The sequence below is a fragment of the Patagioenas fasciata genome, chromosome 6, assembly GCF_037038585.1.
Source record: "Patagioenas fasciata isolate bPatFas1 chromosome 6, bPatFas1.hap1, whole genome shotgun sequence".
NCBI classification, from domain to species: Eukaryota; Metazoa; Chordata; class Aves; order Columbiformes; family Columbidae; genus Patagioenas; species Patagioenas fasciata.
This window is the reverse complement of record NC_092525.1, coordinates 26,354,095-26,372,074: the sequence shown is the minus strand read 5'-3', so window position 1 is coordinate 26,372,074 and position 17,980 is coordinate 26,354,095.

The following is a 17,980-nucleotide window of genomic DNA, read 5'->3' as shown; positions in this document are numbered from 1 at the left end:
CTTTGCTTGTTTTGCTGAGATTTCACCATGCAGAAACTAAACAGGATAGAAGTATCAAAGCTGTCATCTGAGAATACATCTGTAGTTGCTTCTTGTCTTTGTGTTACCTGTCTCCTTAAATGAAAAAAGTATATTTCAAGCATGTAAGAGGTAGGTCCTCAATACCATGTGAGACTGATATTTGAGGAGGGAGGGAGAGAGAGTAAAGGAAAACCAAAACAAAACATCAGTTCCTCAAAGACATATCCATACTGACAAATTAAATCCTGGAATTGTTTGGATATTATTTAAAATTGATGTTTCAGAAAATTATATTTTTTCATTGTAATATTTACTAGAGAAGAACCCCTGGCGTCTATGGCTCACTGGATACTATTGTGGTCAGAGAAACCTGAGGTAAGTATCAAAAGGATCGGTTGCTATGGAAGTATGACTTCTCAGTAACGCTGTTCAGAGATGAGCTTGTATCTTTAAGTTTACTCATTTCTGCAAAAATTAGTACCAGCTTACATATTGCAGTATAGATAAAATCATATTAAAAGCAGGACTCAAAGGTATATATTCTAGATAGAAGGAGAAGCTTTCAAATTAAGTTGTAGCCAGTATGTTCTTGCAATAGTATGCATCAAGGTTCCTCATTGGAAACTAAAAATGTAGGTCTTCTATCTGCAATACATTTATTAATGTTATAGTTCTGTTATTTCTTTTTAACAGAGAAAATACTTCTCAAAATAGAAGATTCTGGAATTTGGCAACAATGGAAAGTATCAGCACCCTGGAGCATGAATGGTTCTGTATATATGTTTTTGATGCAAGTTGATAGCACCTGAATGATTAGCACTGACAGGATAGATCCCTGCGCAGGAAAAATATAAAGTTAGTTATAGCCTTTTCTAAGGTGGTACTTTTCCTCAAAATACAGGTTTTCCCCTTACTTCTAGCATAGTTTTATTTCTATCATAATTTTTTTCATGCACTCACTAAATACTAAACAGCAACAATCCATATCCTACTAAAACAGGGTGCAGATACCTCAGCCAGCATGGACCTGGGCACAGATTGTCAGTCCACACTCAACAAATATTTTCACCTGGACTGCAAGTTTTCACTGGTTTCTGACAAACAGACTCTACAGCAATGATCACTTTTATTGGTGCCTAGTATAAAATTTATCAGTTATTTTAGTGACACTATGTTTTCATATAGAGACAGAAAAAGGACTTCTTAGTGTATGGATACACAGTATTTCACACAACTCAACTAGAAGTCAACTTCTACAGATCAGTAATTTACAAAGTGTTCACTGGCAAAACAATACAGTTATTCCACACCTCACAAGAGATTGTCTCACATACATCTTTCCTTATGCTGTAGAGCCACAGAACAATCCCATTTTGGTAATAGTAGCTGTGAAATACTGTTGAAAGGCTTCATGGTCATTTTCATGTTTGTGCTTGTTTGTTTGGGGTTTTTTTTAATATGATACATATGTACTCAGTGCAATGCCCACAGGCCATATAGACATTCTAGAAAATTGCTCCTCAGTGTCACTCTAAATAATTCACTCACAGCAATGTTTTTAGGTCAAGCATATCAAAGTTGCAGTAAATGCGATGGACCTTGACATAATAGGAGCACTAGTTTTACAGCAGCAGAGAAGAAGGAGAAGGAATATACTTCCAATCCATGAGACATCAATTGCTGTTCCCCAGTGCACGTGACACCGTGCTTGAAGATAGAGGTCATACTGAGGGTTGGTTAGAAGGTTTGGAGTTGTTGTTGTTTGTTTATTTTACTTAACCTCTAAATGCTCATTTTCTTTCCTGACTTCTGGCATAAGATGGGTCAAAACATCTAACCCAACAGTTTCTGCATTAAGTCTACAGCTTCTGTTTAGCAAGTACAGAAATACATTTGGTTCTACCTCTAAAACTACAAGTTAAAGAATTCCTATGATAGAAATAGTCTGTGATATTCAGGGCTGTGGCAGGATGAATATGTTAGACTCACTTTTTGGCACAGCCTAACACTACCACACTAACATCTCTTGCTTTACAGATGGTGAAGTGACATAGAGCAAGTTAAAAAGTTAAATATAGAAGTAGTCTATAGTTGAACTGGAAGCAGTATCTAGATGATCTTGGACTCCCATCATGTCTTTCTGGAAACAAACAAACAAACAAAAAACAACAAACAAAAACAAACAAACAAAAAAGTACCCTGTAATCCTGGCTTTTCCCCTAATGTGAACACCATGTTTTTCTTGCTGACCACCCCCTGGTTTTTGTTTTGTTTTTGTTTGTTTGTTTTGGTTTTTGTTTGTTTGGTTTTGTTGGTTTGGTTTGGTTTTTTTATGTCTATATTTGTTACTTTGCCAGAATTGCATGATAGCTTTTTATAAGCACTTGAATAGTGACATTTGGCCCAGATTAATTCTTATCTCTTGCCCTTCCCTTTATTTAGGTTTGTATAATTTTGTCTTCTTTTTTTTTCCCTGTTAGTCTTCTTGTGCATCCTCCTTAAGTGCAAGTGCCAGAAACGCAGAACACATTCCAAACAGTCCAGCCAAGGCCAGCTGAAACAGTCTAATGTCTCCTTATTTTACAAGCAATCACTGATCCTTTTTAGCCAAAAATAGCATTTGTAATGGCACCATACAGTTAACACATTTATATTTATCTAACATTATTCCATAGCTACATTGGTGTCCACACACATTCTTTCTTAGTTTGAAATACATTATTTAATCCCCTTAAAATGCAGCACTTGCACGTTTTTGAACTTAGAGAAGATTTTTCAAAATACAGCTGCTACTCCCTCCTGGAGGAAAAAAAGATAAAAATAAAGATAAACTTAAAGATGAAACTTAAAATCTATGGCAGCATGTAATAGTAGGAATGAACTTTGAATACAAGCAGAAGCCAATCATGTTTTAGTAAAAAAGCCATTTAAACTTGTCACTGTATTTCATTTCCCCCCGTTATTTTAATTTTAAAAGTACAGACTGCAAAAGGGTCAATAGAAAAAAAAAAAAAGAAAAGTTTTTCATATATAAATGAGTTGTATTTGCAATGTGCATAGACATAAGAGAACTGTTTTACACTATTTTACATTATGGCATCTCATTCTTTGTTCATATGGCAAGCATAATGGTTAACTGCCCTTTCCGCTGTCTGCATCCAAAGTGTATTTACAAATTTAGTATTTTACATTGCCGTGTTAGATCCTTCACTTTATAACAACCAATTGTCACAATCTGAATGCACAAATATGTCTGACAATAATATGTAAGATAACATTTATGTTTAAGTTTAGGAAGTACTGATCTGAGGAGGAAGCAGGGAGAGTATACAAATTGTGCAGCTTCCAAATACAGCTCTTCCCAAAAAACTGATAGAATAGGCCAGTTTCTACATCTGCTGGTTATGAGACTGTCTTCACACTGTCACTGGAACAAAAAATAGTCTCCTTCTCCCAAGTATGGATCTGAACCGATACAAAAAATTTAGGGAATGCTTCAGGTGCATAAACTCCAATCCACACAAACCACAAATTGCAACAGAAACTTTGTCTATGTTTCACAGTAGATCAGAAATAAGCCCCCTATCTCTGCAGCTGGTGTATACACCCATGATACGTATTCTAACCTTTCCTCACTGTTTCATGAGATACAGCATCTTCCAAGATAATCCTAAAATTTTTGATGATGTTTTAACAAAGCCACTGTAATGTATTTTAAGTTCGAAAACAGATTATCATGCGATCTGGTGATGGAAGTTGTTGTGTCATCTTTTGTTGGTTGCTTTGTGGTTTTGTTTATTTGGTTTGGGGTTTTTAAAATCACCATTATTTTCTCTATTTGAAATGTCACAGTAGGTGTTGGTGATGAAAAATGAGTCTAAAGTGGACTGGATACCACAATTCTAGGATACCGATGTTCAGACACCAGGTCAGGCAAAGAGAGAAGATACGTTGAAAGTAACGTTCACCTGGCCATTAAGATAGTGGAAGTTTCACTTTGCACTCAAGATAAACTACAAAGTACATAAACTATTTATCTAAACTACACTGTCACCTATGGGTAACAGCAAGTTATCCAAATAATCATGGTATTAAGCTAACATTCTGTGATTCTGTAATTGATTGCATGGATCTATTATTTAGTGATTAAACAGTTAAAATATTTTATCATAGGCATTTTGAAACACTGAAACAAATAGAAATACAAAAATATTAATTTTAGCTAGTGAAAGCTGAGTCCAGGTGGTTGCCCTCAAAAGTCAACATCACCATCTGATGTGTAAAACATGCCTAATTATCATAAAGTACACCCTGTGCTAATTACCGTGTTTGCCACAAAATAATGAGCCATGATAAGCCTGGAGTTCATGATGATAGATTTACGTGTAAATGCCATCCAGCTCACTGTCTCGGTATCAATATACTGCTGGTTACCACACTGACAGGCATGATGAAATCACTGCGTCCACTGTCCCGCAGACTACGGAGACCAGAAACCGCTAGAGTGATAGCAAAACTAACAGCACTTTCAGACAGACATTCAGGAAAGGGAAAAAAGACAGTACTTTAAGACGGCTGCCAGCTGTGGCCTACAGAATATCTTCAAGGAATCTTTGTAGCCTCTCCAGGAAGATATCTGTACATCCCCAAAATAACTGCAGGAGATAATTCCACAAGTTCATGTGGATTATCACCTGCTAACTAATGAACTCAGATTCTCTGCTGGATTCAGTCAACATGCTTCTATCCATTTCAGTGGAATTATGCCAACTTGTACAAGCTGAGGATTTGGCAAGCACAAGAGAAATGTAAAAATACAGTCACACATCTTACACTAAATAAAAATGTAATCAGAGGTAGATGTCACTCTTGGGGGAATGCAGAGAGAAACAAAAGAACACATACTCGAAAAACACGTGTTCCCACCTACAGAGCGCGTTTCTGTCCGCAGAAAAACTGTGGGTGGCCCTGGACACACAGCATTTGGATGCCTAAGTACTCCATTTGTGCAGATTACTGCTTTGCATGTACCAATAAGGAACTTCAGAACACAACAGGCAGGAGAGTATTCTGGGGCAAAAACGTCACACCCACACTATGGTAATCTGGCCTTTGCCACCACATGGCAGTCTCCTTCTCTTCATGAAGCTTGAGGTATGTGGGTGGGAAAGAGCTCACAGTGTATTTTTATCTGACGATGGCTCCCACAGCACAAGTGTATCTGCTTCAAGCCATGGTAGCTAGTTTCCTCCCTCTCCCTTCACATTGTGCGGCTTACGTCATTGCACATTATTTTCATACAGAGCTAGTAAAATTGAGCCATTCATTGGTTGCAACTGAGAGAAAGAAAAAAAGGCAAAACATCATTACATCATTTAAAATATCTCTGTCAGAATATCCAGGATATTTGGGGTGCAGCCCCCTCTGGTCCAGAACTATGTACTGACTTCAGACAAAAGATGTCTTATATTCTACAAAATCTTAGACATTGCAGGTATGTGTACAAATGCTTAAAACTGCTGACTTGAAGTGTCTTCTGGAATGAAATCACATGCATCAAGAGTAAGACAACCAAACTACAGGTCTGTACAAAGTGAATACTAAAAACTGATGGTTAATAGTCAATTTAAAAAAAAAAAAAAGTACCAAAAATGTTAATACCTTCCTTTTTACCCCTCTCTGTGTTTGTTACACCATCCATCCCATGTGGATGCAGTCAGACACCTAAAACACTCCATAAAAACAAAACAAAACCCCACACACCACCACAAAAACACCAAAACATTAGGCTTCCTTCTTCCTTGTACAGACTTATCTGTGTGGGAGTGTGACTTTTGCTTTAAACCTTGTACTGATCTCTCGGGGACACTACTGTACCTGTTGCTAGTTAGTCAGGCACGTTGCTGAGGAGTAATCAAAGCCTGAGACATGCAAACCTCCACACTTTTTTTTTTTTTTTGATAGAGCTTAGGTGCATAGCATTCCAGCTCATTTTGTCTAGTGTTAGTGGTTCCTCTCTACTCAGATGAGGTACCTGAGCCATGCTTTCCTGAAGAAGTATTCCTGCCTTATTCGTTTTCTATGAGGACTCTGCCAGATTAGCTCAGGCTACCTCTGACAGAATCATCTACAAAGAAATTCTGACTTGGATGCCCAAATCAATAAAATTACATTAGCAGCTTGCTGTGCTTGAGCTCACAGGGCACTGGTGCCACTATCCTCCTCATAACAGGAGGAGCCACAGTTTTAACAGGCCCTCCTTTCTTGTTGAGCAATAAAGTCGGTGTCTCTGCAGTGCACATAGATGAAGCTGTTGGGTTCCTGAGCTGACTGCAGTTTACATATCTTTGTTGTCACCTGAAGCTGTAACAGTTCTAAAGGGAGCGCAGAGCCTGTATATTTACAAGCACAGAAAACTGCAATGTGTGCTGAGGCTCTATGTTCACTTTTAGATTGTTGGCTGCTACATTTCATCAGCTCTTTTTAAAATAAGGTTGCTCACTAACCGCTTTCCAAGCTTTCACATATGTATCATTTCCATCAGCTACAAGTGTAAATTTGCAAGCAAAGGGAACACACACACAGTCTGATGGAATCTGTATAGAAGGTAAAGCTCTCACCAGATGGCATTTTTAAGTTTTGTGCAGCAAGATATTCAGAAGCAGCATCTGAATTTTGGACGCTTCACTTTATTTTTTCGGATACTCCCAAAACACAGCATTTGTTCCTAGAAATAACTTTTGTGATATTTTGCGGATAAACCTCTAACAGCTCATTTTTCATGACTACATACCTAGATTATAAGAGCCCTAAATTAGTACTTGGGTAGAGACCACTCAAAAATTCAGTCCGTAGTGTCAGTAAATAAACTTTTTATGAATATAATTTTGAGTCAGCCCTAACAGTAGCAAAAATAAGTAGGTTGCATGTTCCTTTCCTACAGGGAAAAGTTGCCAAAAATATTTAACTGTCACTTTTCATTTTCAGAACAATGTCAGCTACTGAAAAAAAAGATTTGCAATGAGCAATTATGTCTTCAGCTTTCATGTCATTTTACATCATTCCACTACCAGCCATGCTCAAAAGCTTAGAGGCAACATTCTAGGTCAGTGACTTTTGCAGACAGTGTATTTGCTGTTTGGTAATTAAATTAGATACCCTTTAAATAACCAGATTCTGAAACAGACAGCCACTTACAAACACATGACCAAATGTATCACTGGCACTCTTGACACTGGATGAGGAAAATTAAACATGTTAGCAATCATTATCTATCACTGAGGATTATGCATTTAAGGATTATCATATTAAGAATAAGTGGATCAGCAAATCACTGCAGAGAGAAATCTTTAAGATGAAGCTAAAAGCCAGGCTGAAGGACTGACCTACTTTTCATCATCCAGTTTCATTTATACATATATAGAATTTTTTCTTATGTTATGATTATCAAAATACTTCTCCAACCAAGAAAGCTCTCAACTGTTAATAAAACTAAAAAGAGAATTAAGTACTGCAGTAGGTGCTCAGCTTTTATTTTTAATAAGGTCTTGGCTTGCATCTCATGCAAATAACCACTGGTGCTGTTTCAGCTAAAACATTAAACAGCAAAATAGAGTCATTCATTTTCACTTGAAATAGAAATTTTTGTGAATAAATTAAGATATTAACTTTCAAGGTAAGACTTAAAATAGAAATTCTAAAAAAAACCCCAAACATGTCTTCCATACCCAAGAGGGCTCAGGGGTGTCTACTGTGGAAAAACTATGTAAGTTTTTTATGTTTTCAAGACCTGGATTTGGAGATGAACATTAAAAAAAAAAAAAAAAAAAGGTCAAAAAAAGATCTGATGGCTGCTACAAGATATGTTCTGTATAAGAGTAGTTTTCATAATTTCAAGGGACAAAGAGACCTTTCTGATTTAAAAAAAAAAAAAAAAAAAGACAAAGCAATTAAAGCAATTTAGAAATGTACTATAAAAAAATCATTTGGCCTTCATTTTGTGTATGTTTAAGGAGTGATGTTAATGGATCAAGGCATGCAAATGATAGCAGAACACAGGAAGAACACAGCTTCAAGCTGCAGTCTGGTAAGTCATGCAAGTGGTTCCACAGCAGAGGCTATTGGGGTTCTCCAGTTCAAGCATTCATTCTTCAGCCCACCCACAAGGTTCAGCTCAGAGCTCTTGGTAGCTTAATTCCCTTATCATCTTGCTGACAATCAGCATTCAAGTGGAAGTCCTCAATTTGCAACAACCATGCAAAAAAAGTCCAATTTTAAAATCCCATTTATCTTCTCTTCTGGAGTCTGACCAATTGGCCTTTTATTTCAAGATAGACACAAACTACAAGACACTATCAACAGCCACAGATTATGAAAATACCCAATCTACCTAACTGTGCCTGCCCACCACTGTAAGGTCATCAAAACCAGCCCCACAAGCTGAAGATGACATGGTACGATTGTAGCGTTGCCATAGTTTCTTCCAAAGTATTGAGCTAGAAAATCAGTCTAAATGTTTGCTGGCATCCCTTTGGTTGAAACACATGTTAAAAAATCACTTAAGAATGAGGAAAATGCAACCTACTACATGTATATTTCTGACTATTCCAAAACATTGAAACTGAACAAGTGGTTTCTGCGTCCCACCCAGTGCCATGGGTAGAGGTTTGCGGTGCTGCCACATCAGTGGCCCACAGGTGTTGCAATGGGTGGCTGTGTAAAGCATCTATTCATTGAGCTCTGTCACTCCAGTTACATGTTCTTTATGGCAATGAAAACAGAGAAAAGAAAAGCCAGTTATGCTTTAACTTCAGAGCCTTCATACACAAAAACTTCAGCTCTGTGCCTCGGGCAGTGCAGCCCAGAAGAGACACGGTATTTTTCTGCTCCAATAACCTAGTCTCTGTAGTGCTTACAAAAGATTAAAAAAAAAAAAAAACAACCTTGATATAGGTACACTGATAGCAGAAGGTCATCTGACATTTGTCATTTGACTGACAAATTTTATTCTTAAACTTTCCAAGTTCACAGGAAAGGCTTTTTTTGTGAAAGGTCATAAAAGGAATGCTAAATTTATCTGCAGGTGCTGCAAGAATCAATGCACAAGAAGCTAGGAGATACTGTTCTTTCCAGTTTGCAGTTCCTGTTGGAATTATCCTCCAGTTGCACCAATTTCCTCTTTGTCAGGGTAAATCTTTTATGAGATCCCTAAAGTCTGTGTGCAATATTTATTCTGTTGGTCTAATTAAAGGTATTACTACATACAAAGTTACTGAATCTGTCCACAATGACACTTCATCTGTGTTTTGTTCCCCCCTCAACTGTAAAGAGTTCATTAAAAAAAATAATCTGGCTTCCAGCAAACTTATGTTCTACTTTCATCTAGAAAAGCATAAATGTCTTGAGCCAAAAAGATGCAGTAACCACAGCACTCACCTTTCCAACTGTCTACAAACATCAGCTTCTAGTAAATGGAGTAATATGTAGCATCAGTCTGTGGTGACTTTTATGACTGGGATCAAAACAGCTCCATCAACTAGCGAGTGTATTACCTTTACCATCTAATCAAGTGAGATTCCAAAATTAGAATTACAGAGGGTATTTCTGCTGATCAGAAAGATTTAACATCTCTCTTCTCATGGAAAATTCTATTTGAAATAAAAAATGAATGCTTCTGAATATAGTATTACTGTACACAATGTACAGTAATTTCGTATCTCACTAAATTTTTCAAAAGGACATTGAGGGAAAAAAACCCTCAGTTCTCACCAAAGAGACATTAGGGAAAATTAAAATAAGGTTGTGTGATAGGTTCATTTTTTGTGTCATTTGATATGGACAGACCTGGTGTAACTTTAGCTAAGAAATCATTCTTCTCTCAGATCAGTCTTGAGGAACAAATAACAGCAGTTAAACATGCAATAAATGAACCAAAGCATTTAGTATAGCAACTGGACTTTCCTGTCCCCTGACAACAAATTGATGAATCGACCTGAAAACACATTTGCTCCGAAAAACAAGCCTTTTCTGATTTTTCAGTCAAATTGCATGAAAAATGTGAATCAAAACAGACAGGAGAAAAATTAGAAGCTTAGAATCATTTGTTTTAGTATTTTCAAGCAAAAACATGGAACATTTTTCATCTAGAATAACCTCTTTTTAATGCAGATTAAACACATATAAAATAATTCCTAAGTTAAAACATTATTTTCAGACCATGTATTTGAGTTCACCCACAAGTAAGTGATGGGAAAGCTAACCCCCACCTTCTCCCATCTGGTTTGGTTTGTCCTGAAACCATTTCCTCTCTCTTCCTCCCAAATGCACTAATTCAATCACTGAACTGAAAAAGTCTAGCTTTATTTAACATCTGTACTTCAATGCACATATGTAACTGGGAGATTGCAAAGCCTTTTGCTAAGCAGTATTCAATTATATTTTGCAAAGAACACCTTTACATTTGTTAGGATTTTGATACATGTTGACATGGGTAGTAAACATAACTGGTAGTCTGGGGACAGAATACATATTAATTTTCTCTAGACACCACCAAAGAAAAATTTGGTAGTGGACAAACCATCACTTCAGGGAATGTACTGCACAATAAATCGAGACAGAACTGAGTTACTGTCTTGCTCCTGTTAGCCTCCTTCCACTGCAGCAGGCTTTGCCCCTTGTTGCCACCATGACACCCCAGATTGTATATTCTTCACCCAAAGAGTCATGCAGGACTTCCAAAAGCATAAGAACCAATATCCATGTAAAAAGTCAGCACTATTATCACTTGGACAAGTTAAATATCACATGGTAAAAGCTATTTCATTGGATCCAAAGGCTACAATTGAGGCAAGCAAAGCAGATGTCTATTTGCTTTATAAACACTATAGAAAAGCCCAGAAGCATAAGCAAAAAGTTGATGTCAATGCAGAAAGAAATTTCTGCTATGTTTCGACTTTCCTTCATACCAAGGAATTACCAGAATCTATGCAGTTTTGGTGTACCCATAAAAATAGCATTTACTCATAATGGAGCTTAAGAAAAATGCGAAAGGCAATGACAAGCAAAATATGAAGATACAAGGATAAAATATGCCATTCGATGATCTCTCATTACCACTCATTCCCTTTCCTCCCAACAATTTCCAGGCATATTGACAAGCAAGTCTCTCCTTCCTGTATAAATCTTAATTCAAAATCTGAAAAGCCTGTTCAAACTACACAGCATATGTTAATCATGCTTTGGATCTCCAAGGTAGAGTGGTGGTTGCATAGTACAAGGTGATACAGAGCAGCATTTTTATTCACTTGCAGCTTGACCAAAATTAATTTAGTTTCTACATTTGTCAGTCTTAAGAAGTTTGAAAAAGTAAGGTCCTTATGAGAGTGAGCTAAGCCTTTATCATTCACAAGCAGCAACATGGAAACCTGTCTCACAAAGCTATTTGAGGGTAACCAGGGTTCTACTGTGTTCGATAAAGAATGAAGTCAACTGTGGGATGATGAAAGCTGGCAAATTAAGTAATATGTTGCAGGGTGATTTCAACTACCATGGTGGTCTGTGTGAGACACAGAAAACTTGTTGTTAGTTTATTAATTTACTTTTTGGGCTGGGATTTTCAATGTTTTAGGAGTAAAAACGTAATACATTGCTATCTTAGCCACCTTTGAAAAATCCAAGTAATAATAAAGTAAACAAGAAGAATCTGGATAAACGCAATCCATTATTTTAGCTCTGAGAATCCACTATTTGCTTTTTTCCACCCAGGCAATTGCTCAGGTACTGGAAACCTGGCAAAATGACCTGCTCGCTTTCCATCATGCAGGGAAAACCACCGCATTCAGTCTCATTCCAGAGCTGTTACCCTTACTCTAAAAACGGAAACTGAAATGAGATCAGTGGTACTTCTTTCATCACTGCTTCTGGAAAATGTTTTTGCTTGATGCGTAATAACCATTTCAACATTCCATCTGAAGGCTTTTGATATGAAAATCCCCAAATGATAGCACATAGCACAGAAATCTGGACTGCAATTTAATGTAACTTGTAGTTTGTTGGGTTTTGTGTGTGAGGTTTTTTGTTTATTTGGGTTCTTGTTGTGGTTTTTGTTTGGTTTTGTTTGTTGTTGTTTGTGGGGTTTTTGTTTGTTTTGTCGGTGGGTTTGTTTGGTTTGTGGCATTTTCGTTGAGGGTTTTTTTAGGGGGGCAGTGTTATGATCAAAGAGTGAATGAACATGGGATTCTAGGTAGAGCTTCTTTGGCAAAGTACACAAAGTACACACTTTTCTCCAAAAGAAAAAAAAAAACCAACTAACAACAACAACCAAAAAAAAAAAAAAAAACAAAAACAAAAACAAAAACAAAACAGTCTTAATTCCTTAACACATCCTGAAAATACAATGTGGAAAAAATGACAGAAGTCAGACATCAGAAAATTTTCTGGAACCTGGTTTGCAACAGAGAATTTATCATGCATTCTTGTTGCATATTATCTCATTACAGTATGTATAATGTTGTCCAAACTTACACAGAACAAGATTTTGAATCTTAGAACACTTTATTCATTGCTGAGACATAAGGGTGGCCCAAGGCATCAGTGAACATGCCTGTACTGGTTTCAGCAGGGAGTTTGCCTTAGTGACTGAGCAATCCAGCACCCAAACACCCTGGGCATGCAGGGAAGTTAAGGACATAAGTTTGCTGTTCAGGCAACCTTCTTCAACTTGCACACACACACACACAAGCAGCATCACTAAAGAATCACAGCAAGTGGTGACCTTATCAAAATGGAGACCAAAAGAACCTGACAGAGGATGTTGCAAACTGGAATATTTTTGCTGTGTCTGCCACGGCCTCTACCCAATCAAGGAAGGAGTTGTGCAGCCCCTTGCTGGAAGACTTTCATTTCAGCCCATGAGTAATACCAGGAGCACTTCAGCACATTTGGGTTTGCTGGCCCTCCAATCAGCTTCCAAACCACAAACGGTGAAAACACTGGCAGCTTGTGTTCCTGAGAGAATCTCAAAGCTTTTCAACAAGAAGCCACACAACCTCATGACATAGACAATATCATTATGAACTTCAAACACATAACAGATCTATTGAAAAAAAGAGCAAATATGAAATGCAGAATGTTAATTTTGGAAACAAAGTAATTGTACCACAGACTACCCTTAAGCCTATATTTTAACATGTCATTGGAGGAGAAAGATATTCCTGAATAGTCTTCCCTTAAAGAAGTGCCTGCAAAATGCACATGGTAAACAAAGTTGAAAAGACAAAATACAGGAAATTTTTTAAGTGTCAGCTACAGCAATTTTAATGCTATGCAAGATTCAGGAAAAAAAAGGTTAATATAAGTTGAATTAATCATGTTAGGTTCAATAGAGTATGGAAATTAAAGTCTGAGGATTCAAAATAATGCTTAATACTACATAAGGTTTACTCTTAAAGAAACCTCAACAACCTTACTACTCTTTGATAAGTCTAAGAACTTTTCAAGCACAGAAAATGACCCTGTTAAAACACAGATAAAATACCCAGCTTTCAAGTAGTATTTAAATATGTGTTGTATTGAATTGGTTGAGCGGGAAGCCAAATCTTTATTGGACTGCTCACCATGCCTCAAATGCACATTATTTAAAGTAAATCAAATAACCAATTCAGTTAAGTCAAGGTATGGCTGATTATTATCAATAATTATAAATTTGATTATGCAACATTCCAATAAACCTTTATTCAAGAGCTCACAAGTTCTTATTGCTCATCAGGCATGCAGACTTAGGTGTTAATTAAGAAACTCCTCACTCACACAACAAGAGCTGCTATAACTTCAAAAAAACGTGTCTTTAAAAAGAAAGAACTATCACTTAGTATTTTTAAACAGCTATTAAAGACAGGGTCCCATTTCTAAATCTGTATTCTCAACAGCTCTCAGAAATGACTGGTACTTCATATCACACACTAGAAAACTTCACCCCTTAAAGCAATCTTTCACACATTGCTTCTGTGCTTATCTATAAATATAATGAGCAATCAGCTCCCACAGTGATGCCTTGCTGTCTGTCTAGAACTACTCTTCTATTATAAAATTTTCAGACAGTGCTTTTGCCCGTTAATAAACAAAGCAGTCAAGCTTGCTTCTTTTCACTAGTTTAATCTCAGAATATCTAGGCTGCACACAAACTCATATATCTTTATGAGCAACTATTTGGCACAGAAACAAACTTTATTAAAGATCTGAATTTCAAGCTACAAATCAGAAATTGACTTTTTTATGGCCTTTCTTTATATACATAGTACAAAGCACACCATTAATAAACAAACATATGCCCTAAACTCCCAGAGTCAGCTTTACAGCAAAGCTGTCTTTATGAACATGATGTTATATCTCTCTCAAAACCCACATTTGCTGACAAGAGGAAGCTGTGTGGCAGACTACATCTGAACCCATATTGCCAGAACATACATATATAAACCAGAGACTACTGTAAATGTATATGCACAAAAATATCTCGTGATACAATGCTTAATTTCATATCCTTTCAGCCATCCCCCCTATGGAGACATGGCTGCGGATCTCTTATTTCTCTTGAGTTTGTCCGTCCATGTTCTAAATCTGATATCTACTTAAAACTGTTTTGAATCTAATCCATTAGGGGTTAAAAAAGCTCTTATGAAGAGGCTTTTCAAGTTTTAACCATTGGAGCTCTTACCGTGGCATTGGAAACATGGGTGGCATATTAAATAGTTACACCACCAGATCCAGACAAAATCCCATTTGAGTCAGAAGCTGGGACCAGCTACAGGAAAATGCTAATAAGCAGTCAAAGACAAAGTCCCTGGATTCAAGCAGGGCAGACATTCAATGCAGCTTTCCACTTCTTGCAGATGCATTTAGGAGAGGCACCACCTGTTTCCCCAGATGTTTACGAGCTTCTTTAGAAGACAACTAATCAACCAGTTAATCAACCCTAATTGTGTTATGCGAATTTTACAATTAATGGATAATCCACATGGAAAACAACCCTGAAACTTACTGTGTTTTATCTACCCAGAGTAGTCCCATGAATTTCTAAAAATTACAAGTGCATCCACGCTTAAAAGAAATTATCCTGGGGCCAAACTGAAGTAAAACTGTTGAAATGTTTTCAGGGAAGCTATACTTTATGTAACTTATTGTACAGCTTGGCCCTCTTTTTTCCAAAGGAGTTTCTCAATGCCAAGAAAGACAGCACTCTGTTGGCTTTGCAGGGGCTACACTTATATATTATACACTATTCTAGTCACACAGCCTGAATTCAGTGAGATGATTCAGGTTACATAGCTGCCCATTTTCTTTGTTTCCGCTATTAAAGGCAAACCAAATGTGTGATATAATGAATGAAAACTGTGACATGTTACGAATGTAAGCAGAAATACCTAAAGAAAATACAAAAAAGAAAAATCAGCTAAACAAATCTTAGATGCATATGCCTAGGTTTAATACAAGCACTTTCATTAAAGCATCAATTAGGCAAGTTTGAGAATATTTTGTAGTTTAGGAACATAAGCAAGTATTTCCACCCTGTATAATGAAGCAGGTAACTTAAAAAACAGATCTATCAAGAGCCAGTTGATATATGGGTACTTGTGCTTCAGACACACTTGCTAGCTTGTAGTTGAGATCACCTGCACTCATTTAAATCTATCGCTTTGCTTTGTAGCAAACAGCAAGAAGAAATTAAATTGGTGTTTGGTTTAGGATATTTTTTTGTATGTATTAATACATTGGTTCAACTTCTTGTCTAAATATTTTTTGACCATCCCTTGCTATAGGGGATCTGAACACAAAGACAAACTGAATGCATACCATTTTATTTACACAACTTTTTGTATGTTTATCACCAGCTTCTAGTTGAAGGGAAACTTACAATAGTTATGGAAGAAACATACCCTTTCTGTCCCAAAAGCATGTTTTCACGAATATAGGAATATTCAAGTTACATATCTAATTTTTTATCCCTGACCCCTCTTTTTTCAGAGCCCTTTTCTGTGTCTCTTCAGGTGCCGAGTCCTGTTCTTTTAATTTCTCCTGAGTAATAAACACGTTTATTTGGTTTTGCATTTGTCAGACTTTTTAAGCCAAACTGTGCTCAACAACAGCTACAAGCAGTAGATTCCAATGAACAGTTTTCTTCAAACCCTATACTAAAGAGACAGAAATTTAATGCACGCAGGCTATTTGTCTTGTATAATAAGAGGGATAAGGTTTTTTGTAATGTTCATTTCATACACTGTTTATTATTTGTTCCCATAGCATACACACAGTGTTTGGTGGCTGAGAACATAAATTATTGCAGTATTCTCAGAAACCAAGTTCACAACCCATCTATGTTAACTAATATGTTGATTTTGTTTCTCTAATTTATACAACAGTCACTTCATGACTGAATTTTTCTACCAATAAAATATCTTACTGGAAAAATAACAAGGAGTAGATAAACACCATCATATTTAAGTTTTTGATTATTTGTAAGACTAGGTTCTCAAACGTGACTTCATACCGTAGACACAATTTAACTCCACAAAATGGAATAAACTTGCTTCCCACTCCCAACCCTTAATCGCAGCAACTGCAATAATGATTTAAGGTGCAGCCCTGACAGAATGTGAATGCAAGCTGGGTATTCACTATTTACTTTACACTTCCTTGTTCATGCTGCAGAGGTAAACGTTGAAAGTTTTGCAGTCTAAATAGAACTTCTGGCCCTACTGGTAAAGAAAGGAAAATAAAATCTTCCTAGTACCAAGACAAATTGTATATACAATTAGATTATCAGCACTGCACACCTTCTAGAAGGAAAACCACATCGCTGAAGATTTATCTTCCCTAGAAAGCATTAAGCCAACTTCAGCTACTTTTCAGAGGCCAGTTTGGTATAAAAGAATGTATCTTACCCAAGCTCATCATTTTTAACACCACCAGAAAAACAAATGCCTGTGAGACAACCAGTGGTACCAAGAGCACACACAAGAGATAAGGGCACCATTCAAACTTCCTTCACGAATATTTGTTCAGAAACACATCACTCTGCAATTCCAGCACAAATTCTTCAAAACGTCCCCCTAGTTTCCCTATACACGCTAGTTAAGGGCCCAAACCTCCTCTCCACATCCCGGCCCACATATGTAGCCAAAGTGGGTTGCTAAAAGTTTTCAGAGCACTTTTTGATTCATGCAGACATTGAATTTCACCTCCTGATGTAATGCCTACAGGGATTTTTTTTGTGTGTGGTGTGATCAGTCTTTTGAGTTGCAGTAATTCTTAGTTAAGCACATAAAGAATCTGCTTTGCCTGGCAGCTCTATCCTACTGTGACTTTAAAAAGTATCAATTCAAAATTTTTTGAGCACTGCAAAGAATTCAGAATGTTTCTGCTCCTAATAGTCAACATCTGTCTAGAAAACCTATCAATCATATGATCGCAAACAGCTGTTGCATTAGACTTTTAATCAGCCATGATTTTCAAAAGAGACAAAGAATGTTGGAAGGGATGATGGAAAGTTATTGCAGAGAATGCCCTACTTGAGAACTCCAAAATCCAGTTTGAGGGAGACAGAACTTTACCAGGCACTGTAAAAACTCTTCATGTATAACATATTATGTTAGAAACAGACTGATATAAATAGAAATAAAATACTCAGGCACAATACACATACAAACGAAAGTGTAAAAAGTGCTCCGGGCAGGTATTTTGTTATTAAATATAAAAGGTATATATCACTAGCTTGCTCAGGTTCCAAAAAATAAAGTTGTTGCCCAGCAGTCCATTTTCTCTTCAAGTTCCATAAATCCCATTAATGAGGGGATATGAAGCCTTATGGGAAACACAACATATCCCTTTACATAGAAAATGTTGTTGTCTAAAAATGGCCATTTTCTCCTCTCACTAAATTCAGTGTAAATCTCCATTAGCTCTGTTG